The sequence below is a fragment of the Bos grunniens genome, chromosome 3, assembly GCF_055505025.1.
Source record: "Bos grunniens cultivar Pamir isolate PY7600 chromosome 3, Bosgru_T2T1.0, whole genome shotgun sequence".
Lineage (NCBI taxonomy): Eukaryota > Metazoa > Chordata > Mammalia > Artiodactyla > Bovidae > Bos > Bos grunniens.
The window spans coordinates 78,860,362-78,887,761 of record NC_141167.1 but is presented as its reverse complement, the minus strand read 5'-3'; the positions used below and the strand labels follow the sequence as shown (position 1 = coordinate 78,887,761).

The 27,400-nt window shown below is 39.5% G+C and overlaps 2 long non-coding RNA genes across 3 annotated transcripts in view; one reads left to right on the top strand and one right to left on the bottom strand.

The window, feature by feature from the left end:
• LOC147375902 (uncharacterized) overlaps positions 1 to 7,555 on the top strand; it is a 47,990-nt gene extending 40,435 nt beyond the window's left edge. Inside the window, exon 3 of the long non-coding RNA XR_015160580.1 lies at positions 7,174 to 7,555. This is a non-coding gene — a long non-coding RNA (uncharacterized LOC147375902). The remainder of the gene's footprint in view (positions 1 to 7,173) is intronic.
• LOC147375901 (uncharacterized) overlaps positions 5,253 to 27,400 on the bottom strand; it is a 64,013-nt gene continuing 41,865 nt past the window's right edge. For both annotated transcript variants that reach the window (XR_015160578.1, XR_015160579.1), the window contains 2 exons: positions 11,547 to 11,972; positions 5,253 to 5,421 (listed from right to left, as the gene is read on the bottom strand). This is a non-coding gene — a long non-coding RNA (uncharacterized LOC147375901). The remainder of the gene's footprint in view (positions 5,422 to 11,546; positions 11,973 to 27,400) is intronic.

Sequence of the window (27,400 nt, the reverse complement as noted above, 5' to 3'; positions counted from 1 at the left end):
GCTCCTCTGTCCCTGGGATTCTCCAGGCAAGAACACTGGAGTGGGTTGCCATTTCCTTCTCCAATGCATGAAAGTAAAAAGTGAAAGGGAAGTCGCTCAGTCGTGCCCGACTCTTAGCGACTCCATGGACTGCAGCCTACCAGGCTCCTCTGTCATGGGATTTTCCAGGCAAGAGTACTGGAGTGGGGTGCCATTGCCTTCTCCGATAAATATCTGTAGAACCTCCTTATGGCCCTGCTTCCCTGATTGAACCCTGACTGATATAAGTATTGAGCAGATTTCCATAGCTGTTCCTCATCTGAGAAGCTCCAGGCAAAGCAGGAAGTAAGAGACAACACAGGGAAAACCATCAGTTTGCTCCTGTGCAAAATTGCCTAGAGCAGATATTGGAAAGGTAGCTGCAGCAGTGGCGGGAATAAGAGGTGAGACTGGAAGTGTTTGAAGTGGCACACAAGAGGTGTCTGATACAGCATTCTATAATAAAAAAAAAAAATATGCATTGGATGCTAAGGAACTACTCAGTTCATTTGGAGAAGGGCATATCAAGAGAAGGATTCATAGATCTCTATCCCTGGAAAACAATGTACTCAAATAAACATCATCACACTTGTTATAATCATTGTAACATTCCAGTATTATCAGTAAAGTTTGTTCCTTACCTTAGTCTTGGATCCTTTCAGGTTTTAACTGAATATCCATATTTGGTAAGGAGATCAATGTTTCTGCTGCTGTAAAAAGTGCAACTTGTTGACAACATGAAGAAATGAACTCAAATGCTCTTTGTTTGATAGTGCGGAACACCAAGTCTATCAAATCAACACAGCACAAGACCTTATGGAGTCTCTACAAAGAGGATGTCTTTTTTACTTCTTGGACAGATTCCCAGCACTTCTTTCATAAATGCAGGTTTTAATACTGTATTTTTTCACTTTTCTTTTCCTTTCTTATCTGTGGCAACAGGAGAGGATTTTGGAGCTGTAACAAAATGGTGACCAAAAAAGTAGACTGGGCTTAGTATGGATTGATAGTGACATGTGCAATGTTTGTAAAATTTGTGCTTATATTTTGCCTGGACACAAATATTTACAACATAAACCAATGCCTGTTGTAAACAGTCATTTTTATACCATTAAAAAGAAACTATGAAATCCAGTCTTTCATTAACCAGCTTTGTATCTTTGGGTAATGTAAATTCTCTGGGCTTCTGCTTCTTCTTTTATATATAATAGATGTTTTGGTTAAAGATATTTTCTTCTATTTCAAAAATTCTATTAAGCCTTAGGCTTTTGTTTTGCAATAAAATTTCAAATCACCAAAGAAACCCAGGAAAATAACATTATTTCATTTTTCTTACTGGGTTTCATATTTCACTGATGTTAGTTTAATTTATCAACACCTTGTTAATGGAGTTGTTTACTCTCTCAACAGGGGAAAAAGTAACTTTAAATCCTTATTATACTGGACATACTGTTTTTAGATTTTTATCACTTAAAAGCATCAGAAAAAAAGTTACTTTTCATAATATTTAAAAGAAATTAAACAATTCACTTCTAGTAGCAATAAATCAGTTAAGTTCTACACACCACACCCCTTGCCAAAGATCAAAACCCTTGCAAATTTTTTGTAGCCCTAAAAATCCCATTGTTTTGAGAAGTTCCCTTGATTCCTGAAATTCAAAGTCTGAAGAGTTGTATCTGATGAAAACTGAAAGTAAATCCCCTAACAATTGTGTTTAGCAATATTTTAAAAGAACAAAGTTTAAAATCTTAGTAGGTGAACTGAACCGGATGTGAGACATTCTGAGATCATCTTTGACGTCTGTGCTATCAGATGTAAAAATAAATCCAACCCAGTAGCCGGGAAAGGCTGCATTTCTCTGCATAAGAATAAAAGCTATTCAAACTCTCTGACAGCAATGAAACAAAAGAATACAATAAAGATAAAGAGGAGGGAAAAAAGCCTCTAAAACTTAGAAACAAGAAAATGAAATATACCATGCAGGTGATGGCTCAGCAGTAAAGAATCCTCCTGAAATGCAGGAGACATGCAGGAGACAAAGATTCAATCCCTGGGTCGGGAAGATGCCCTTGGAGAAGGAAATGGAGATCCACTCCAGTATTATTACCTGGAAAATCCGCATGAACAGAGGAGCTTGGCAGGCTACAGTCCATGGTGTTGCAGAGTCCGACATGACTGAGTGACTAAGCAGAAATAACTGCTTTTGACTCCAACACGAGCAATACCACCCTTTATTAAATTTCTGTTTCCCAATACTCCGTTAAATACTTTACATACATGATGCTCTGTGTGCATGAATGGATAGTCAAGTTTGAGGCTAAGTATCTCCACTTAAGCATTTCAGTTGTGGTGATAGATTTGGGCAAATCTATTTTCATGAAGGTGCTCAGTATCCCTCCAGGAAACAGCTAACTAAAGAAGGAACTAGATCATGTGCCTAACCCATATCAAAGCCTTTGTCATCAGAAAAGAGGAGAGAAGACTTTGCTCACTCCTTGGGAGACTTATATTTATGCCTTGCTCATGGACTCTTGTTGCAGCTTCTCCTTTGTCCTTGGGTGTGGGGGTGTCTTTTTCTGGTGGGTTCCAACATTCTTTGATGGTTGTTCAGCACCAAGTTGTGATTTTGGTATTCTAGCAGGAGAAGATGAGTACACCTTCTACTCTGCCATCTTAGAGATTTGGACTCTGTCTGAGTCAGGGAGAGAGAGAGAGTCAGGTGAGAGTAAGAGAGAGTATGCCCTAAAAGAGCATTTCCACTAAAACCAGAATGTATTGCTACTCCTCTAATGCAGTGTAACATACATGAGGGAGAGAATTACATCTCCTATTTATTACAATCTGACAAACAGTTTTAGTATATTGAGTGAGAAATGTGTGAAGTGAGTGAAAGTGTTAGTTGCTCAGTTGTGTAAACTCTTTGCAATCCCATGGGCTACTCTGTCCATGGAATTCTTCAGGCAAGAATACTGGAGTGGATAGTCATTTGCTTCTCCAGGGAATCTTCCCCACCCAGGGATTGAACTGGGGTCTCCCGTGATGCAGACAGATTCTTTACCATCTGAGCCACCAGGGAAGCCCGAAAAGTATGTCAGTTCAGTTCAGTTCAGTTGCTCAGTTGTGTCCGACTCTGTGACCCCATGGACTGCAGCACACCAGCCCTCCTTGTCCACCACCAACTCCTGTCCATCACCAAACTCATGTCCATTAAGTCGGTGATGCCATCCAACCATCTCATCCTCTGTTGTCCCCTTCTCTTCCTGCCTTCAAACTTTCCCAGCATCAGGGTCTTTTCCAATGAGTCAGTTCTTCCCATCAGGTAGCCAAAGTATTGGAGTTTCAGCTTGAGCATCAGTCCTTCCAATGAGTACTCAGGATTGATTTCCTTTAGGGTGGACTGATTGGATCTCCTTGCAGTCCAAGGGACTCTCAAGAGTCTTCTCCAATACCACAGTTCAAAAGCATCAATTCTTTGGCACTCAGCTTTCTTTATAGTCCAACTCTCACATCCATACACGACTACTGGAAAAACCATAGCTTTGACTATGTGGACCTTTGTTGGCAAAGTAATGTCTCTGCTTTTTAATATGCTGTCTGGGTTGGTTCTAACTTTTCTTCCAAGGAGCAAGCATCTTTTAATTTCATGGCTGCAGTCACCATCTGCAGTGATTTTGGAGCCCCAAAAAATAAAGTCTGTCACTGTTTCCCCACCTATTTGCCCTGAATGATGGGACCAGATGCCATGATCTTCATTTTCTGAATGTTGAGCTTTAAGCCAACTTTTTCACTCTCCTCTTTCACTTTCATCAAGAAGCTCTTTAGTTCTTCATTTTCTGCCATAAGGGTGGTGTCATCTGCATATCTGAGGTTATTGATATTTCTCCTGGCAATCTTGATTCCAGCTTGTGCTTCATCTAGCCCAGCATTTCTCATGATGTACTCTGCATATAAGTTAAATAAGCAGGGCGACATTATATAGCAGAAGTGTGTTGCAGGTAACTATAGAGACCTTTGGTGGGAGGTAGCAGATGCTTAAGAAGTGGCAGTGGGATCTGCTGGATGCCCCTTGATAAGCGGATATATTTGATAGTGCTTCTAGAAATTCACTTTTACTTCCAGAAAGCTTGTAGGCAAAAAAAAGATGTGTGTATTCATCAGGAGAGGCTAAGTGGTCATAACAAACATGTCACTTCTGTTTACAAGCCGGTGATGAGAAGTCCTATAGCCTTGCCTAATAGTAAGTGGGCAAAATGGGGGAGTAGATAGTGTCTCTGCCACCGTAAAGGGTGGATCTATAAGAAACAATTAGGTGAAGGCATTAGCTTGTGAAATATGCTCTTAATTTGACCTCGTTAATTCCCACACATACCTGAGACCGAGGATAATGGTAATGGTCTGTCTTGTTGTTGTTTAGTCACTGGGAGTTGTCCAACTCTTTGAGACCCCCATGGACTGTAGCCTGCCAGGCTCCTTGTCCATGGGATTTCCCAGGCAAGAATACTGGAGTGGATTATCATTTCCTTTTCCAAGGGATGTTCCTGACCCAGGGATGGAAATTGAGTTTCCTGCATTTGCAGGCAGGTTACTTACCACTGAGCCAGTAGGGAAGTTCCTTAGGTATATATAATACCTTTTATTTATCCTCATGACAAATTCAGAGAAGTTAGGTAATTACTAGAATTTATATAGCTGTCCAGTTCTCCATGACTCCAAAACTGTTTTTTTTTTTTTATTGTTCTGCATTTGCCACAAAGCTATATGCTTTAAAATAACCCCAAACATTTACTAAATTCCTACTCCCTTCTTTATTTTTTTCCTTTATTTTTTCACAACAACCTAGTGAGGTAAGATTGGTATTACCCTCAGTAGGCTCAGAGAGGTTAAGTAACTTGATCTAAGTCACGAAGCCTGCGAAAAGAGACATGGCTTGAGCCCAGATCTTTTGCCTTCACTTGGAGAACTATTTCCATTCACTCTTTCAAGCAAGTTCACCCAGAAAGGTTAAGAATTTGCCCAAAGTCACAAAACTAGCAAGCAACAGACTAGAATTCAAATTCAAATCACACAACTCCCACACCCATGCTTTTTGCATCACAACACTTCTCCTTAGGGGGCTGATTCATTCACACTCTATTTACACACATTATCAATGTTATCAATCTCAGACTATAAACTTAGTTTACTGCAAACTCCTAGTTCATTTGGTGAATGCTACTATAGAGAACAATATCTTCTTTCTAGTTTAAAACTTTATTTTTCATTTGAACAAATCATTGAACATCTCTAAAGCATAGATTCCTTTGTTCTTCACAAATTGAACAAAAACACCTTTCCCGTTAATTGTATTAGACATCAAATATGCAAGATGAATGATTAATCCGTGGGATGTTTTTGAGGCAGAATCTATAAAGAAAAGTTCAAACAACATCAGTTGACATAAGCTGAGAAGGAAAACAGATGAAACACTAACAGGAAAACTAATTTAAGGGAAATAGATACTAAATACTAAGGATTGAGCACAATTAATTTTTCTAAATGTGTGACATGAAAAATGGTAGAAAACACATCCTAGTAAGACTATACTATGGTGTTGTTTAGTCACTAAGTCACGTCTGACTCTTTGCAACCCCAAAGACTGTAGTCTGCCAGGCTCCTTTGTTCACTCCAGAATACTGGAGTGGATTACCATTTCCTCCTCCAGGAGATCTTTCCTACTCAGGGATCAAACCAGTGTCTCCTGCATCTCCCGCATTGGGGGCAGATTCTTTACCACTGAGGGCTTCCCTGGTGGCTCAGACAGTAAAAGCGTCTGCCTGCAGGAAAATCCCATGGATGGAGGAGCCTGGTGGGCTGCAGTCCATGGGGTCGCTAAGAGTCGGACACAACTGAGTGACTTCACTTCCACTTCTCACTTTCATGCATTGGAGAAGGAAATGGCAACCCACTCCAATGTTCTTGCCTGGAGAGTCCCAGGGATGGGGGAGCCTGGTGGGCTTCCATCTATGGGGTCGCACAGAGTCAGACATGACTGAAACGACTTAGCAGCAGCAACAGCAGCAAGTTCAATCCCTGGGTCAGGAAGATCCCCTGGAGAAGGAAATGGTAACCCGCTCCAGTACTCTTGCCTGGAAAATTCTATGAATGGAGGAGTCTGGTGGGCTACAGTCCACGGGGTCCCAAGAGTTGAGCAACTTCACTTTCACTTTTCACTTTTCTTTACCACTGAGCCACCAGGGAGGCCTATACTAGGATGTAGATAGAATCAAAGAAGGAGGGAGAAAACTAGAGAAAGTCAAGAGTTGTTTGTGTACCAACTAATTCGTAGGTCATTTCCAACTGCAAAATCTAGCCCTATGCAGATAGGGTTTGAGACTTGTCTGAGGTAGATTAACTTTGTTTATCTGCAAACAGACTGATTTCTTCATACAGGCTCTCAACTACACTCTTTATTTAAAAATAACCTTTATAACAGGACATATTTGTAAGATGACAAATTGTACAAAAATACCTTTTCCATTAATTGTATTAAACATTAAATATGCAAGACGAATGATTGACCCATGGGATGTTTTTGAGGCAGAATCTATAAAGAAAAGCTCAAACAAGGTCAGATGACATAGCTGAGAAGGAAAGCAGATGAAGCACTAACAATAATCTATCATCTTCAAATTATTGCAAAAGCAAGAAATGTTTAGATTTAGCTTTCACCATTTCCTGTCACTGGTAAAGAATCTGCCTGCAATGCAGGAGACCCAAAAGATACAGGTTCTATCCAGGGAAAATCCCCTGGAGCAGGAAATAGCAACCCACTCCAGTATTCTTGCCTGGGAAATTCCAAGGACAGAGGAGCCTATCAGGTTACAGTCCCTGGACTCACAAAGAGTTTCTGACATGACTTAGCAAATAGACAACAACAATTTTCCCTAAAGGGCAAACAACTGACTCCAATCAGAGACACCATGAAAATGACTGCCTTCAAATCCAAAGTTGATGCAGAGGGTCTGCAGTAGGGTCTCAATTATAACTACTCCTTTCTTTTTTTTTTCCTTTGGCTATGTACAGTTTTAACTTAAAAATTCCATTTATTACCATTTAAAATATTTCCTTGGGACTTCCCTGATGGTCCAGTGGTTAAGAATCTGCTTGCCAATGCAGGGCACACAGGTTCGATTGATTCAAGAGGATTCTAATCCAAGAGGATTCTACATGACTCAGAGCAATTAACCCTGTGGAATACAACTGCTGAGCCTGCTCTCTAGAGCCTGGGAGCAACAACTATGAAAGCCTGAATGCCTAGAACCTATGTTCCTCAACAAGCGAAGCCACTGCAACGAGAAGCTTGTGCACGACACTGAAGAGTAGCCCTGGCTCACCACAGCTAGAGAAAGCCTATACACAACGAAGACCCAGCGCAGCCAAAAATAAATAATAAAAAAAATTTCCTGGCAGCTATGTCATCACAAGTGTGAAAACAACAACAACAACAACAAAACAGAAAGATAGCTACTTTGTTAATAAATAAAAAGTTTGCTGAATAGTGAGGCTATGCTATTTTTGGAGACATTCATGTTTACATTCAGTTGAAAATCCTTATAATTCACTATAATTATTTCTGAATTAACATCATTTAGACCACAGGCTAATTTCTGCTACTGTCATAGTTAATTACAATCATTTCTTTCTAAAATGCATTTATTTATTATTTTTAATTTTTATTTTATATTGGAGAATAGTCGATTAACAATGTTGTATTAATTTTAGGTGTACAGCAAAGAGCAATGTAGGTCAGACAGAAAAAGACAAATATATAATATCACGTATATGTGAATCTAAAAAGATGTTACAAATGAACTTATTTATAAAACAGAAGTGGACTCACAGATTTACAGAATGGATTTATGGTTATCGGGGAGAAGGTAGGAGAGAGGGACAGATTGGGACTGACATGTGCACACTGCTAAATTTAAAACAGATAACATACAGTATCGTGTGTAAAGTAGATAGCTGGTGGGAAGCTGCTGTATAGCACAGGGAGATCTGTGATGATCTAGATGGGTGGGAAGTGGGGTGAGGTGGAAGGAAAGTCCAAGAGGAAGGGGACATATGTATGCATATTTCTGATTCACTTGGTTGTACAGCAGAAACTAACACAATATTGTAAAGCAGTTATACTCCAGTAAAAATTATTCTAAATAGATAACCAACAAGGACCTACTGTGCTATAGTACAGGGAGCACTACTCAATATTCTGTAATAACCTAAATGGGAAGAGCCCTTAAAAAAGAATAAATACATGTATGTCAATACCTGGCTACTCTTTAGAATCACCTAAGGCATTGTCAATAAACGTAGCCACATAGGCCCCACCTGTAGTGGTTCTAGTTTAACTGGAGTATACCAAGCATCTGCTGCTGCTGCTGCTGCTAAGTTGCTTCAGTCATGTCCAACTCTGTGCGACCCCATAGACGGAAGCCCACCAGGCTCCCCCGTCCCTGGGATTCTCCAGGCAAGAACACTGGAGTGGGTTGTCATTTCCTTCTCCAATGCATGAAAGTGAAAAGTGAAAGTAAGTCGCTCAGTCGTATCCCACTCTTAGCGACCCCATGGACTGCAGCCTACCAGGCTCCTCCGTCCATGGATTTTCCAGGCAAGAGTACTGGAGTGGGGTGCCATTGCCTTCTTCGATACCAAGCATCTAGGTATACTTAAAAAGTTATTCCTAGGTAATCTAACACCTGATCTATAGTTGTCTGGTACTGGTCCTGTATGAGCCTATGTTTTCTTGATAAATTAGCCAGCCCACCCAAACAGACACACCAGAAGCCCTAACACGTGGAAGATTAGCCATGTCATGCTATGACTGGTTTGAGTTATTATTTTTTTTTTTTAGTTTAACAGTTTAGTTATTATTGTATTCTTCACAAATGCATATCACGACTGGTGATGAATCACATTTTTAACGTGAAAAATCATAACAAGGTGGTGTTATATCTTTTGCCTTAATGAATAAGACCTTTCCCACATCTTATTATTAAATTTAAAGCTTTATCTTTAGCAATTCTCTCTGTATAACTCTGTGGCCTTCCTTGGACACAATTTGATGCTGTTCAGCATGTCTGCTGTCTTTGTTCTTATATTCATCTATTCCCTTGCAATGTGGTATTAGTTTTAAGATTAAAAGCCAATCCTGACTGGGAGAGCACTGAGCTATTATTACTGCTGGCTAATGTACCACTGGAAGGCCGTGCACAATAAGTCAGAAAAAAGGAGTTTCTTATGTTTTCTCATTGGTTTATTATTACAGTTAGGGAAACATCCTGCACAATTTATTTCTTAAGCAGAGTAGGGATGGAAGAAAGTAAAGAATATAAAAATGAGAAACAGTGAGTTTCTAGGAAGCAATGACTAAATCTAAGACATTTTATGTCCCAGAAGAGCAGGGATTCAGCATCCAAACCCTGATCTACTGGAGAAGAGGGAATCTCCAGATTTCTATAAATCCTCTGAAATGACAAGCAAAATAATGTGTGTGTATGTGCAGTTTGGGGAAGGTAGATGCGCTTGACATCTACCAAAGGCTTAGCAGTGAGGTATCTACAAATTGATCTGAAGGAACAGTCTCTTCTCAAATCTTCTCCTTCTTACCAGTAACCAATTCTGGCTCCTTTGACTACTTTTCTTTTAGGATCCCTCCGTTGTACCAGCGGAGGGATAAGTATAAGTATAAGTACTTTATGTATTTCTTCAGTGTGTCCTTTCAGGATTTCCTGATTAATGAATACTGGAATCAGGCTTGCCTCTATGTACAAGGACCACTGTGGCCAGGATCTTAATTTCCTGAAAAACAATTGCTGCAACTTCTCTTCCTTTTCTGCCAACACTGCCTCTATTTATACTGTCTTCACTTTCTTTTTCCAGACTTCTGCGTGTCTGCTTGGTTGGTAAGTGGACCCACTAGCTAGGTGCCATTGAGGCTTAGTATCTACCTAGCTCTAGGCTTGTCTCCCTTGCTCTGTGGAGGAACAGGTTGACATCTTCTATGAGAGGGCAGGACCTCAGCTCTCCTGAGTGAGTGGGAAGGTAGAGAACAGGGTCTTCATTTCTTTATTTCTTAACACTGCATCAGGGTCCATCCATTTATTTATCCATGGTCCTATTATTTTGCATGGAGAATTCTATTTCTTATTTCATTTCTGTTGGAATGTGTGTGTGTGTGTGTGTGTGTGTGTCTGTGTATAATTGCATGGAGGGTGTAGTCTGAGCACTTAGGCTGTAGGAGTGGGCCTATAATGCTGTTTTCTGATAATCAAGGCTCAAGACCAGATGGTTTACAAAAAGATCTCTGATATTTAAAGCAAGCTGTAGCCTTAACTCTACACATCAGGAGCCCGATGCCATGAACCATGTCAATCACAATTGCTCCTATTTATTGAGATTTACTGCATATAAAGCATGTGTGTGTTCATCAGTCCTTCGTGTCCAACTCTTTGTGACCCCATGGACTATAGCCTTCCAGGCTCCTCTGTGGAATTCTCCAGGCAAGAATACTGGAGTGGGTTGCCATTCTGTTCTTCAGGGGATCTTCCTTACCCACTGATCAAACCCAGGTGTCCTGCATTGCAGACAGATTCTTTACCATCTGAGCCACCAAGGAAGTCCATAAAGCATGTAATTTGTATTATCTCATTTAATCTCCACAATAATCTCCACAATAATCCAATTATTATTCCCAGATTATTATCTACAGATAATAAAGATTTAGTGTAACCAAGTAATTTGGGTGTCATACAACTAGTAACTGGTTGAGTTGGGAGGTCTGTCTGACTCCAGAGCATCATGCTCATCAGCATTAACTCTATGTCACCTGGAAGGATCCAGAATCTCTAGGGTAGGTAGAGTCACAGTCACAGAGGATAGTCATCGTGAGCTGGAAGCCCAGGGAATAAATACAGCATTGGTTACATATTTCTCACAGATTTTTAAGAGGTATTTTCTTGTATAAAGAATATTGAAAGTAGCAAGTTTTAATATGACCTTGCTGCTGCTGCTGCTAAGTCACTTCAGTCATGTCTGACTCTGTGCGACCCCATGGACGGCAGCCCACCAGGCTCCCCCATCCCTGGGATTCTCTAGGCAAGAATACTGGAGTGGGTTGCCATTTCCTTCTCCAATGCATGAAAGTGAAAAGTGAAAGTGAAGTCGCTCAGTCGTATCCAACTCTTAGCGACCCCATGGACTGCAGCCTACCAGGCTCCTCCGTCCATGGGATTTTCCAGGCAAGAGTACTGGAGTGGGGTGCTAATATGACCTTAGACATCATTAAATCAACAATAGCAAACAATGTATTTAATCACTATAGACCTTGAAAACATCTAACCAGCCCTTTCAGAATACCCACAATTATTTATCTGCTCATCACAATTTATAGTGACATTTCCTCAGTGTCCTTCCTCAAGGAACAGCATTTTAAAATTAAATCTAATAATACTTTGTTTAATTTTCAGAAAATATCATATACCACTACTTACCTATGTTTAAATAATTCTATTTTAGCACTGATGATTATGTGTCCAGCTATGTTAGAAATTATTTTATCTTAGGATATGATATAAAAATTATGGAGTGTCTCTTTACTTAGTTCTCCATAAACTATATATCACGTCTGCCACCAGATTACAAACTTGATCTTCTGCAGTCAGTAACAAGGAGCTACCAAGTGCTAAAATAACTTTCGTAGTGACTTTATTGTTTATTTATTTAATTTTGTTCGCTGTTCTGGGTCTTCATTACTGTGCGGGCTTTTCTATAATTGCGGTGAACAGAGGCCACTCTCCACTGCAGTATGCAGGCCACTCTCTAGTTGCAGTGCACGGGCGTCTCATTGCGGTGGCTTTTCTTGCTGTGCAACATGGGCTCTAGGACTCTCAGGCTTCAGTAGTTGCTGCTCCTGGGGTCTAGGGCACAAGTGGAATAGTTGTGTCAGAAGTTGTGGTACATGGACCCAGCTGCTCTGCGACACGTGGAATCATCCCAGACCAAGGATCGAACCCATGTCCCCTTCACTAGAAGGCAGATTCTTTACCACTGAACCACCAGGGAAACCCTGTGGTGGCTTCAATATCATGATAATAACTCTCACAATGTGAACAGTCATTCATCAATTTTTTGTTTTGTTTTGTTTTGTTTTCGGTGTGTGCCAGCCACTATAGAAGGTAAAGGCTTCATAGTTTTCTATAGGAAGTCAACGACAGAATTTTGATGCCCTTGGAATATTTCCCAGGGACGCTTGATCACCTAGTAAAATTTATTTTAAGAACCATGATACTACTGATCAAAATAAGATATCTACCATACACATTTTACAATATCTAGTAAATGCATATTTTTATTATTAATAATTTATGGAAAAAGGGAAAAATGAATGTGAAGTCTAAGTGACATGAAAAGGACATAAAGTAGTTTTTTGAGAAATCAAGTTGCCTGCCTTATAAATGAGCAGTCTTGCTGATATAGTAGGGCCCAAACCCATTTATTTCTATGGAGAAATCATGTTTTCTTCAAATTATACACATCTTTTCATATTCTAACTGAGGCATATGGAAATCAGCCCAGAATATAATCTCAGAGTCATCATAAAATAAGAAACTCTTTTTTCTGCTGTGTTTTTTAGGTATTCTTTTCTGTATTCCTACTTCACTAGAAGAATTACCTTTTTTGAAACCACTTACAATAAAATTCCTCTTCTCATTTCATAGTGTTAGAATCCTCAAAGAGCACTTAGGGAGATCCTGATGACCCACATGAAAAAGGATCAATCAGTAGTGACTCAATGGAATTCCATCAAATTGTACAAAATAACTCTGAAATCATAAGCCTAAAATAGAGCTAAGGGTATTCAACCCGTCATGACAGACTGATTACTGCCTTCATATCTCTGGAATATAGTCATGACCTATATTCCTACAAATACCCAACAATTTAAATAATCAAACCTATGAGCTCTTCCTAAAAGTTTGCCCCACAAGTCCTTTTTCATAAGCATAAGCAATCTGTTAAGAATTCATGGTTTCTGCTCCTTGTTCTGCTGTCATAGCAACCTTCATACCATAGACATATGCAAAGAACCGAACACCACCTAACCAGTAAAATCAAATTGTCATGACGGTTGCTATGTTAAATACAAAATGACAAACCAATTTCCAATTGCTGAAGCATAAAATCAAGGTACAACCATACTTTCAGATCTCTTTTAGCAAATACGTATAATAGTGATAGTGGTGGTGTTGGTAATATGTGATGGGACTAGGGGAGTTTGGAACAGATAAACATATTAGACACCTATGTAAGATGAGTTTGTGCAAATATTAAAATTCAGTGCTAATTGAGACTACCCATTGAAAGACAAGCAATTATAAAGTGGCCAGCTCCTATGCAAATATAAAGTATGAAATCTGTTTTACCCATCTATTAATAATAATAATTAAAAAAGCTCACCTCTTTTGTACATCTTTCAGTTTGAAAAGATAGTTGTAAAATATGCCTTATGGTCTGATAGTCTGATAAGTTATTCCACTAAAGCTAGGAGAATCTTAATGTGCCTCCCTAGGAGCTCCCCAGGTGGCACTAGTGGTAAAGAATCCACCTGCCATTGCAGTAGACGCAGGAGATGAAGGTTCAATCCTTGGATTGGGAAGATCCCCTGGAGTAGGAAATGGCAACCCACTCCAGTATTCTTGCTCACTCTCAGCAAGTACTTCAGCTGGTTCTGGTTCTTCACCTGATTAAATATTCCTAATCTTTTGGGGCTTTCCAACTGGCAACCCACTCTGGTACTCTTGCCTGGAGAATCTCATGGACAGAGGAGCCTGGTGGGTTGCAGTCCATGAGGTCGCTAAGAGTCAGACCCGACTGAGCGACTTCACTTTCACTTTTCACTTTCATGCATTGGAGAAGGAAATGGCAAGCCACTCCAGTGTTCTTGCCTGGAGAATCCCAGGGACGGGGGAGCCTGGTGGGCTGCCGTCTATGGGGTCGCACAGAGTTGGACAGGACTGACGTGACTCAGCAGCAGCAGCAGCAGCAGGTAGCTTAGTGGTAAAGAATTCACTTGCCAGTGCAGGAGATTCAGGAGATGCTGGATCGATCATTGTGTTAGGAAGATCCCCTGGAGGAGGACATGGCAATCCATGCCAATATTCTTTCCTGGAAAATCCCCAAATCCCATGTACAGAGGAGTCTGGTGAACTGTAGTCCATAGGGTCAAAAAGAGTCGAACACAACCGAGTGACTGAGCATACAGGGTTCTAGAGCAAAATCATGCCTTGAGCAGGGGAGAATTACACATTCAGACAGCAGCTCTTGGCAAGCTACCAGGCACATGGAAAATGAAAACTTTGATCATGAGGCAATAAGTAACTATCTGGCTAGAGTTGCTCCTCATAAGTTGACTTTTGTCAGACCTACAAAGTCATAAGATCAAATATGAAAGTGTTAACTGCTCAGTTGTGTCCGATTCTTTGCAACCCAATGAATTGTAGGCCAAAAAATACTGAAGTGGGTTGCCATTCCCTTCTTCAGGGGATCTTTCTGACCCAGGGATAGAACCTGGGTCTCCTACATTGCAGGCAGATTCTTTACTGTTTGAGCCACCAAGGAAGCCCAAGATCAAATATGCCCAGCAACAATTCACTGTAGGATAGAAATGGAATACCTGGAAGCAGGCATAGAGCTGGCTGGAAGGCACAAGTAAGCTACAGAAGTAAGTATACCAGACCCACCTCTCACTTGGCACTTTCATGGGCCCTCGCCCTCACCTTACATCTATAGCCATGAAAGTGGAGGGGCAAGGCATCCCTTTATAACAAGCTGATGGAGGACAAAAAAGACCAAGCTTAGTTTATAGTTTATGGATAGGTTGACTCAATGTGTAAGTGCAAGCTAAAAAAAAAAAAAAAAGACCGTTGAATACTAAAATCCTATTGAGGACTGGCTCCAACATTCAATCGTGAGGGTAGGTCCTCCCAACAAGCAGAGCTTTATAGAGTACGTACTATTCTTTCTTAAAAGTGGCCTAAAATGAGAATATACATAGACTCATGGGTAGTGGTGAATGGATTAGCTGCATATTTAAAGTGCCTGTGGAAATAAATACTTGAAGATCAGGGATAAGAAAGTCTGGAGAAGAGACATGTGGATAACCTAAAGAAGTGGACATAAAATATGAAGGTCTTTGTATCACATATCAGTGCCGAACAGAAATCACCTATCATGGAAGAGGCACTAAATTACCAAGGAGACAGAATGACTCAGCCAGTTGACGTCATCCTGTTGTCTCCAATCATTCTTGTGCTAGCACAATGGACTCTTGTAGTAGACATGGTGATACTGATGAAGGCTGATGTGCAGGGCTTATGTGGGCTCCCATTGACCATGGTTGTTCTAGTTACTGCTGCTGTCAAATGCTCAACCTGCCAGCACCTGAGCTCCATATATATAGCCTTATCCCTGCTGCTGCTGCTGCTAAGTTGCTTCAGTCGTGTCTGACTCTTAGCAACCCCACGGACTGCAGCCTACCAGGCTCCTCCGCCCATGGGATTTGCCAGGCAAGAGTACTGGAGTGGGGTGCTATTGCCTTCTCCGAGCCTTATCCCTAGAAGAGACCAATTGGCCTGCTGGAATGAGCTTAAAAGCAATAAGCTCAACTAGAAGATCACAGACGGCCATTTAGAAACCCATCACAGGATCAAGCTATTATGCTGGGTTTATACTTGGAAGTTTTGATTTCCATTCGATTAGTCAGATGTTAGAGATATTTACTTCAATCTGCCTTTAGACCCACTAGGCTCTTCTGTCATGAAATTCTCCAGGCAAGAGTACTTGAATGGGTAGCCATTGCCTTCTTGAGGGGCTCTTCCGAACCCAGGGATCAAACAGAGGTCTCCTGCATTGCAGGCAGATTCTTTACTGTCTGAACCACCAGGGAAGCTCCCATTTAGCTTAATAGTTTTCACCAAATAAAATGCTTCTGAGTCTTGCTCACTAAGATGGAAACTGTCCAAATTGAAATCAGTCATCAATTAGTCCAACATATGACTAACTCATTTTGATTAGATCTGGGTATTAATGAGACAAAAGTTGAAGTCACTGGCCTTTTTAAAATTTTTATTTTAAGAAGGCATGTTTTATTTTTAGAATTTGTGTGCAGCAGAAACTATCTGGTACAAGCCATCCATCTTCTGCTTGCCACACTAATCCTCAGTCAAACTGGTATAATAAAATTACTTCCTTCTCCTTCTGGCCCTAGGTTATGGAACTCCTTAATGTTATTCCTTGGTGACCCATATTTCTGAAGTTGAACTCAAATTAAGTCAGTGGCTGCTACTTAAGTTTAACATAATACCACTGTACTGTGATAGAACTATGCCTTAGACACAGCAAGTACTCAAAAGATGTTTGTTGAATTAATATGAATAATTTCACAGAGCATTAGTATTTGTAGGAGTTTCAGAAAATATTTTAAAATCATCTCTATCCCTTATCTTCCACACCCAACTTTATCTCCTGAATACATCCATCTGTAATCCATCTACTTCTTCTCAGTTTTACAGCCACCACCTAGTGTCTACCTCTATCATCTTTTACTTGCAGTACTGCTAATTGGTCTTAGGTCTCCTTCAGTGTCCCTTGGACAGCAAGGAGATCAACCAGTCAATCCTAAAGGAAATCAACCCTGACTATTCATTGGAAGGACTCATGATGAAGCTGAAGCTCCAATACTTTGGCCACATGATGCAAAGGGCTGATTCATTGGAAAAGATCCTGATGCTGGGAAAGATTGAAGGCAGGAGCAGAAGGGGTGACAGAAGATGAGATGGTTGGATGGCATCATTAACTCAATGGATGTGAGTTTGAGAAACCTCCTGGAGATAGTAAGGATAGGGGAGCCTGGCATGCTGCAGTCATGGAGTTGCAAAGAGTTGGATATGACTTAGTGAGTGAACAACTCCTTCAACCTAGCCTTTACAGGGCAGTTAATTGATTTTAAAGTGAAAACCTGATCATTTTATACTCCTGTTTAAAATACTTTAATACTGCTCATTGCTCTTAGGATAAAGACCACAATACTTTGAGATCCTCCAGACCTGTCCTCTGCCTATATCTCTGGCAATGGTGTTTCTAGAGTTCAGTTAGGGCCAATGACCTGAAAAGTGAGGGTTGAAGACTTCTCCAGAAGGTACAACTAAACAGTAAACATCCTGCTTTTCCTATTGATGTGGGGTGGCTTCCAGGACTAATGGCCCCTAGGATGGAGCTGCTTCCCAGCTTCACTCCCTTCCACTCCTCCTCATTCTCACTCTGCTCCCTCTTTGCTAGCTTTCTTTCAGTTCTCAGAACATCCCAAGTACCTTTCATCTCAGAGCCTTTTTTTTTTTTATTTAACTTTACAATATTGTATTGGTTTTGCCATATATCAAAATGAATCTGCCACAGGTGTACATGTGTTCTCCATCCTAAACCCTCATCCCTCCTCCCTCCCCATACCATCCCTCTGGGTCGTGAGCCTTTTTGTTTATTGCTCTTTCTACCTAGAGCCATTTTATTGCTCTAAATATTACTCAACCCACAATTCTCAGATTAAATGTCATTTCCTTAGGGAAAACTTCCCTGGAGTAAGGTGGTTCCCCAAATCATAGGCTCTGCTCTTCACACAGGTAGCCTAGTCTCTCCCATCAGATCAAAAGTTTTGGGGAAGCAGGGGCAATTTTTGCCTTGTTTACTGCAGTCTTCATAGTGCCTGACTTGCTCCACCCATGTTTGTTGAATGAATGAACTGCTTTGCAGTTTGCACTGCAATTGGAAGGGACTTCACTGATAATGAAATTGGGATTTTGGATGGTTGCTGGTATTGCTTATGGTCTTATAGCTAATTAGCAGCAATATCAGAAGTGAAATGCTGTACAGAATATTGATTTTGGACCCAGAAAGCTTTCCAAGTATGAACTCACTGAATCCCCTACAGCTGCAGGACTAGGTACCATTAAGGTAACTTGCCTGAGGTCACACATGATAGATAATGGAATCAGGACTTGAACCACTTTTACTCTGAAATAATTGGCCATTCCAAATGCACCAGTAGGACTGAGAAAACAGACAGAATGTAGCCTCATCATAAGGCAGAGAGAAAATAAGAAAAGGCAAGAATATCGGTTAAGAATTCAAGGGCAGATCACACTGAACAGATATATTCTTTTCAGCTGAATGTGTATCTCATGAAGTTACCTGTGTTCCAATGGGTCCTGTTAATTTGGAAAGTACCATCGGTGCCCCAAATTAAGGATGGGGGTGCATACTGAGGCTAAGGCAGTTGGGGAAATAGTGCCTCAGATTTGATGAAGACGTGCTTTGTGAGAGCTACTGACATTTGAATCCTCCTTCTGTAGGAGAAAGCCCCCAAAGCCCAGGAATGAAGCTTGTTGCTGTGACAGGAGTGGGGCTAGTAGACCACCTGCTGCATGTTAACCTCTTCCAAAGACACTCTACAACATCCTCAAAACCAAATGGGAGAAAACATTTGTGTTTCAGAGAAAAGGGTGAAGAAGCAGGGAGAGAGGAGAATAGAGCAAGGAGTGAAAGAGGAAAGAGAGAGCTGAGGAGAGACAGGGAAAGACAGGATGAACAGTAGAATATAAGACAAGGCAGCCTTTTTGCAATATAGGATTTAATGATTGTCGAAAGAACTAAGAGATTTCATTTATTTAGAATGTGAGTGATAGGATTAGTGGTTTTTGTCTTATTAATTGTCCCACTGCTGTTTCTAATGCATACCACTTTTAAAACAGTAATGGCATCTTTATAATCATTGTCAGTCTCAGTCTGTCTCCTTTACATATATTGTTTAAATGCAATATTTATGGAATTGTCCTCATGGATTAACCCGTCACTTTTCTTAGAGTCCCTAGAAGCTCAATATTTGTGTTGTATCCCAGATCTCAGGACTCTTGGATATCTAGGCCTCTGATACTCTGTAAACTGGTAAATGATTAAGACAATCAGAATTACCTCATCACAATTTCTACTAATAGAAAAACCAGGAATTGTCTCATTATGGGCTTCCCTGGTGGGTCACATTGTAAAGAATCTGTCTTCAATGCAGGAGAGCCAGGTTCGATCCCTGGGTTGGGAAGATTCCCCTGGAGGAGGAAATGGCAACCCACTCCAGTATTCTTGCCTGGAAAATCCTATGGACAGAGGACCCTGGTGGGCTACAGTCCATGGGGTCGCAGTGAGTCAGACACAACTGAGCGCCTGGCACTTTGATGAACTGGTGAGACTTTTAGATAACTCAGTATGTATAGAGCAACTCCAGAGAGGGTGGGATTCTGATTCCAAGAGGGAGAATGTAGTCTGACATTCAATCAGATGTGAGGGGGAAAAAGCAAAGCTCACAATAGGAGGGTTGGTTCATGTGTCATATATAAACTGGGCATTGTATTGTCTTTCCCCAAATTCCCTCTAATAACATAGATGTCATGTGCAGTACAGTTGGTGTATTTCACAGGTGAGTATTATAATCCTATAAAAGCATTTTGAGACTGCAGGGTGTGAGTCATGATAAAAATCCCAAGAATTATTATCCTTTCTCTTCCACCCAGGAGGACTCATTTTTGCATCTCATCTGTAGCAATGTATGTTTTGAAGAACTATTAAGATGAAAGCAATATCAAAATATAAAACCAAGGCTAGATCATAAAGAACTAATTTCTCCAGTTAAATCATATTGTTAATGTTTAATGCAATATTTACAAGATATAAAATCTGACATTACATTTTTAAAATCAATCTGAGAGCCTCAAATTTTATCTTAATATTTTCTTTTTGTACTCTACATGTCTTTCATAATGAAATTATATTTGAAATATATTTGGTCTATTTGTCAGTTTATCTTTTATTAACTGGATTTTGTTTAGTGGATTATTTTTTGCTTATTTAACTAGTTCCAAACATGTTACAAAGCAGAATACCCCCCAATCAAATCTGCTACAAATATAACTTTTACTTCTGTTTTATACAGAAGCTAGGTTATTAATAAATTTATTCTAATTCATCCATATTAAAAGTTTACTTAGTAAATGCCAGTTGCTAACTTATTATAAAACTATTTTTATATAGATAGCCTACTATTATTTAATACACATTAGGAAGTCCTTGGAGTTTTTCTTATGACAATTATATTATCACTTTAATCTTACATATAATGGGTCAAAAATTTCTTATTTTCCCATTCAGTTACCATCACTATAATAATGGTACTTATCTTCTTGGATATATTTTCTCCCTTCTGTTTCTTTTCTTTCACTCTATCTTCCTGTGTGGTCTGTTTTCTATTTTTATTTGCTTTCCCCTATTTATCTGAATTTTACCAACCTTGAACTTGGTTATATTTAGCCTTCATACCCACAAAAGGGATCAGGAGGGTGTCTGGGGGAAGTGATACAGTGACCACTATACTAACCAAACTCTGATGGTAGTTAGTATCCGAATGTCCCTCAGTGCTGTGTTTTGCATGAAAGCATCTATAGTCCCCTAGAAAATGGAAAAGAAAAGAATTGACATTTCCTTATGCACTTGAACTTGTTCTTTTCTTTAAAGAGATATTCATGTTGCCTGGTTTGTGGCATTTATAAAATTTGCTTTCCACTGAACTTGTCATTTGTAAATTTGAAGATATGTACTAATTCAGAATTTTAATTCTGTATTTAACAAAAGAGGCATTTATTTTGAAAAATATCCTCTAAGTTGTAGAAAAACCATAGTAATATGTGTGACTGTCTGGCAGGATGATTGTCTGCTGATGATTGACTTTAGCCATTGATCAGTTCTGCATTGGTTTAACAAATTCATCTCAGTGTTTTGATTGTCTGTATATGTGTCTACTCTTCCAATTCTCCTTTGAACCAGTTACAATATCTTACTGACTCCACTATAAACTAGGCTGGTTGAATATAATCTTTGACACTTAAAAATTCTTTATCTGCAAGTTTATTAATAAACCAAAACAGAAGAAGAACAAGGTCCCCAAATGATCCATATAATTAAAAGTGCAAATTTACTCCAAACTGAAATAGAAAACATGTGGCAGGCCTTGACAATTTGGGCCATAGAAATTGTGTGATTAAAATGCCTTTAGCACACAACTGTAGTGCTGAACTATATTTGATTAACTCTTTGGTTTATGCTATTGAAAAAAATATATGCTGTGACTGCTGCTGATAGATTGCATCATAATATACAATTTAGGGTCAGAGCATCAAAGATAACAAAAATAAGAGCAATGTTTTAAAGTCAAGTGGCTGAATTAAGGCACATTTTTAACAGCAAAGGGTACTAAAAACATTCCTGAATATCTGATACATCAAAAACAAGATTATGTATAATTTAACTGCACATTTTGGTCTATTCTGTGTATACATGTGCAGTCGCTAAGCTGTGTCTGGTTTTTTGTGACTCCATGGAAGTAGCCTGCCAAGCTCCGCTATCCATTGAATTTTCTAGGCAAGAATGCAGGAATGGGTGGCCATTTCCTCCTCCAAGGCATCTTCCCTACCCAGGAATCCAATCTGTGTCTCTGACACTGGCAGGTGGATTCTTTGCCTCTGAGTCACCAGGAAAGCCCATTTTGATGGCATATTCATCACACTCTCCCAACTTATGCTTGCTTACCGCCAATAAATCATGTGCTATCTAGGTTTAAAAAAATGAAAATATCTAAGTAACAGACATGCGAGTTTTAAAAAACTAACAATACACCATGATGATAACAACTGAACATTTTTCTTCTGAATGCGATTGCAAGACATTCCATTCACAAATATTATAGTTCAATAAAAACTTTGTACACATATCCCCAAAAGTCCACACCAGATTAGACCACTTTACCAAATCAGTAAAATTAGAAGTAATGAAAATTTTCTTTAAGTAATACTTCTTTAAGTAAGAAATAATCATAATTTTTTTTAAGAGCCATAAAGATCTGAGGCACTCTGGGAAAGATGTTTTATACAAGTAGAACATGTCAGTGATATCAAATTATCTTACAAGAAAGTCATAAGATACCCAGTCATCAAGTACACTCATGACAATGACCTTGATCTGATATGACTTCACTGATGCATGCCCATTTGGACTGAACTGTTAAAAAGGAACACAGACATTGGGCAGCTAAAGTGGGCTTGCCCTCCTCCTTGGTATTATATTGAGAATTTAGGAAATTACTCTGAGTTGCTTATTGTAAACCACTATGTTCCCGAGGCCATCAATTCTCCTTACAAAATGTTATTTCAACATAATTTGACAAAACTTTCAAGTGACTGTAACTTATAGTTATTCTACTAGCAAACATTCTGTTTCTATACTGAAATGAGAGAGAAATGGGAAATACAAATCATTTTAGCTGCCTTGACATAACTGAGCGGCAAACACTGAAGCCTCAAGGTCAGCATTCGTGCATTTTCCAAGTAGTTGCTATAAACACAGCCTTCCTCTTCCTAGTGAACTACCAGGTTGCTTCTACAGCACTGCTCCATTTCTCATACTTCTGGTACCTGCACTGTCTTCTGTTTGTTTCGCTCTGGCTGTTTGAGATTCTAAGAGAATCTACTTAGAAAGATCTTGGCCTTCATATAATTAATTTTTAGGAATATGAAAAGCTGTGGAAACCATTAAGAAGTAGGTGTTAGTAACAATGAAAATATTTAGAGTAATCATATTTTTCTTTATGCATCATATTCAGTGAATGCATAGCAGACAATATTTTATTTTCAAGTTTGTTTCCTGCAGAATTGTTCCTTGGGGAGATACTGTGAATTCTCTGCAATATGTCAACATTAACGGAGCATTGAGAAAGCATGGATGAATAATTACTGGTCTGCTCATCTGAGGTGAGGGATGGAGGCTCATTTCTCTCTGTCTTTCAAAAGTCTGTTTACTTAATCAATGTAAGGAACATATAGAATCGTACAAAAGACTTGAAGAGACAGAGTCTTATAATTGGCAAAACTTGCTCATTATTCCAAAGCAATCAATTCTATTTCAGGCCAAATGATAGTGATAGTCATTTCTGTCCCATTCTAGGCTCATGATGGGCTCATACTTCTATGCCCTTTATTGTTAGGAAGAGAACCATATGACTGGTTCTGCAGAATGAGTTATAAGAAAAATGGAGTGGGTGACTTCTGGGTTGGACTTCTTAGTTTTCACAATGAGACCCTCCAGATTTTACTCTTTCCTTTTGCATGGTGATAGATAATTGTAAGAAAGGTAGTGGCTGTTCCATCAACCTGGGTCCCTGAGTGACTAGAATGCACTGAATCCATCCCCACCTCACTGTCCCCAAATAGATTTGAAACATGAGCAAGGAATTACTCTGTTGTTTTAAGGTACTGAGCTTTAAAAGTTTATTGGTACTACCTTCACACGTCTCTACTCATGCAGAATAAAGTCATAAATTGCTAGTTGGATGTAACAGGAGAAGGAAAATACCTCAGGCAGTGCATATCTGACCACAGAGATTGTTGGACAACTTCCCTCCAATTTCACAATCTTGACTAGGCTCAAGCTTACATTAAGATTCCTTTAATAGAGGCATGCTTCAGTAATACATGCCCTAACAACGTGCTTCTCAGATAGCTTCCCAATGGGACTCTATGCACAAGATAACATAGAAAGGCCTAAAAATAATGTGGTTAAAATATGTTCATGCTTTGAAGTGAGCTCTCTGCAATTTCTAAATTTAACTCAAATCATCACACTGTGGCTTTGCAACCTCCTGGGGGTGCTTCCCAGGTGGAACCTGAAACTGGTTCTGGTACTCAGTATTCCTGTCCTCTGAGAGCACAAGTAGAGACCTAAGAAGGAGGTAGATCCCTCCAGGTTTTAGGTGGGAGGTTTGATAAACAAGGGAATTCACATAGAAGACTTATCTTAGGTGGTCACAAATTGAGTAGATCTCCATACCCACAACCAGAATCTTAAAAAGTTTATGTAGAGGACTTAACTGAGTTCAGTTACATATGTAGTCCAAATGATCTCATCAGCACATTATTATCTCAAGGTTGTATCCTTGAGGGAGCATCTGGAAGTGTCAAAGGCAAGTGGAACACACATTCCAAGGACAGGGATATGGAGCCTCCAATGCCTGGGTCAAACCTGCAATCACATCTCTTGACAACTTCCCCCAACATGCACTCTGCATAGTGGTGGAGACAGACATCATGTAAAATACATCTTTATACTCAAGAGCTCAAATTTGTGGGTGAAAAAAATCCACTTATTTTTCTAAGTATTTTGTGCTATGGACTTAAAATACATTTTCTCAATGAATTCTGAAAACTTTCTTGCAATCTGGCATTGTGAGCTAGAACTCCATGAACTAGTGATGTTGACAATTTATTGTTTTTATGTACAAGGCATTATGCTGTGTGCCTTATATACATTGACTTATTAATTTATCATAGCAAGTTCACTAAGAGGAAGCTGAGATTCAGAGAATTTAACAAAGTTTTCCAAAGAAATACATGAGTAAGTGTTAGATAGGGACTCATCCTCAGGTCTAATTTCAAAGTCCGTAATGCTTCAAAATTGTGGGTACTACAGAGGGATTATGCTCATCAGGAATTTAGTATCTGTTGGGAAGATGACTAACACAGACATTTCCTGGTATGAAACTGAGAAAACCGATGGCAAAGCTAAGTAAATATAGCCAGTAAATTCCTTTTATAAAAACTATTCCTGTGAGATTTACTCCATTGTCCATAAGTTGCAACAATAGCAAGTATTCAGTGGTATGATGTTGTTGCTGTTATTCAGTCAGTAAGTCATGTCCGACTCTTTGTGACCCCCATGGACGGCAGTATGCCAGGCTTTCCTGTCTTTCACTTTCTCCCAGAGTTTGAACTACCAGAGTTCAAATTCATGTCCACTGAGACAGATTCTTAGAAAAGTTCAATCTTCCAAGACTGAACCAGAAAGAAATAGAAACTATGAACAACCCAATTACAAGCACTGAAATTGAAGCTGTGATAAAAAATCTCCCAAAAAACGAAAGCCCGGGACAAGATGGCCATTACCAATGGCATTTTTCACAGAACTAGAACAAAAAAATTTCACAATTCATATGGAAACATAAAAGACCCTGAATAGCCAAAGCAGTTTGAGAAGGAAGAATGGAGCTGGAGGAATCAACCTTCCTAACTTCAGATTATACTACAAAGCTACGGTCATCAAGACAGTATGGTACTGGCACAAAAGCAGAAATATAGACCAATGAAACAAGATAGAAAGCCCAGAAACAAACCCACGCACCTATGGGTACCTTGTTTTTGACAAAGGAGGCAAGAATATACAATTGGGCAAAGACAGCCCCTCCAATAAATGGTGCCTGGAAAACTGGACAGCTAGATGTAAAAGAATGAAATTAGAATATTTCTTAACACCATACACAAAGATAAACTCAAAATGGATTAAAGACTTAAATCTAAGACCAGAAACTGTAAAATTCTTGGAGGAAAACATAGGCAGAACACTCGATATTATAAATCAAAGCAAGATCCTCTACGACCCACCTCCTAGAAGTAACAGAAATAAAAACAAAAGTAAACAAGTGGGACCTGATTAAACTTAAAAGCTTTTGCACAGCCAAGGAAACTACAAGCAAGGTGAAAAGACAACCTTCAGAATGGTAAAAAATAATAGCAAATTAAACAACTGACAAAGGATTAATTTCCAAAATATACAAGCAGCTCATACAATTCAATGCCAGAAAAGCAAACAACCCAATCAAAAAGTGGGGAAAAGACCTAAACAGACAGTTCTCCAAAGAAGACATACAGATGGTTAACAAGCACATGAAAAGATGCTCAACATCGCTCATTATTAGAGAAATGCAAATCAAAACTACAATGAGATATCACCTCACACCAGTCAGAATGGCCATCATCATAAAGTCTACAAACAATAAATGCTGGAGACAGTGTGGAGAAAAGGGAACTCTCTTGCACTGTTGATGTGAATGTAAATTGACACAGCCACTATGGAAGATGGTATGGAGAGTCCTTAAAAATCTAGGAATAAAATTACCATATGACCCAGCAATCCCACTCCTAGGCATATACCCTGAGGAAACCAAAATTGAAAAAGACACATGTATCCCATTATTCATTGCAGCACTAATTACAATAGCTAGAACATGGAAGCAACCTAGATGTCCATCAACAGATGAATGGATAATGAAGTTGCGGTATATATACACAATGGAATATTACTCAGCCTTAGAAAGGAATTCATTTGAGTCAGTTCTGATGCAATGGATGAACCTAGAACCTACTATACAGAGTGAAGTGAGTCATAAAGAGAAAGGTAAATATTGTATTCTAACAGGAGACACATGAGTTTGGGTGAACTCCGGGAGTTGGTGATGGACGGGGAGGCCTGGCATGCTGCGATTCATGGGGTTGCAAAGAGTCGGACACGACTGAGAGACTGGACTGAACTGAACTGAATGCATATATATGTAATCTAGAAAAATGGAAATTCAGAATTTAACAGACATAGAGAATAGACTTATGGACATGGGGAGAGGGGAGGAGAGGGTGAGATGCATGGAAAGAATAATATGGAAACTTACATTACAATATATAAAATAGATAGCCAATGGAATTTGCTGTATGTCCCAGGAAACTCAAACAGGGGCTCTGTATCACTCTAGAGGGGTGGAATGGGGTGGGAGATGGGAGGGAGGTTCAAAAGGGAGGGGATATATGTATACCTATGGCTAATTTATGTTGAGGTTTGACATAAAACAAAACAATTCTGTAAAGTAATTATCCTTCAATAAAAAAAATTAAGAAAAATTAAAAATTCATGTCCATTGAGATTCAGAGATATGAATAGTCATTAACCTTATTTATCAAGAAATTGTTAAACATTAACTAAGAGTCAAGTATTTTCATCCCTCTTTCTGTGCCCTGGATCTCAGGGGCTCTTGCATCCACCTGTGACCCTCTCTAAATTCAGTATCTGTAAATGTTTCCCTCTCATTTACTCAACTTGTACCTGGAACTGAGAATGTAATCAGATGAGAATATTTTTTGGTAATATAGGAAGGACTTTATCTTTACTTGCAAGTGATTAATTCTCCTAATTTATTTGGACCCATGGACTTCCCTGGTAGCTCAAATGGTACAGAATCCTCCTGCAATGCGGAAGACCTGGGTTCGATCCCTGAGTTGGTAAGATCCCCTGGAGGAGGGCATGGCAACCCACTCCAGTATTCTTGACTGGAGAATCCTCATGGACTGAAGAGCCTGGCGGGCTACAGTCCATGGGG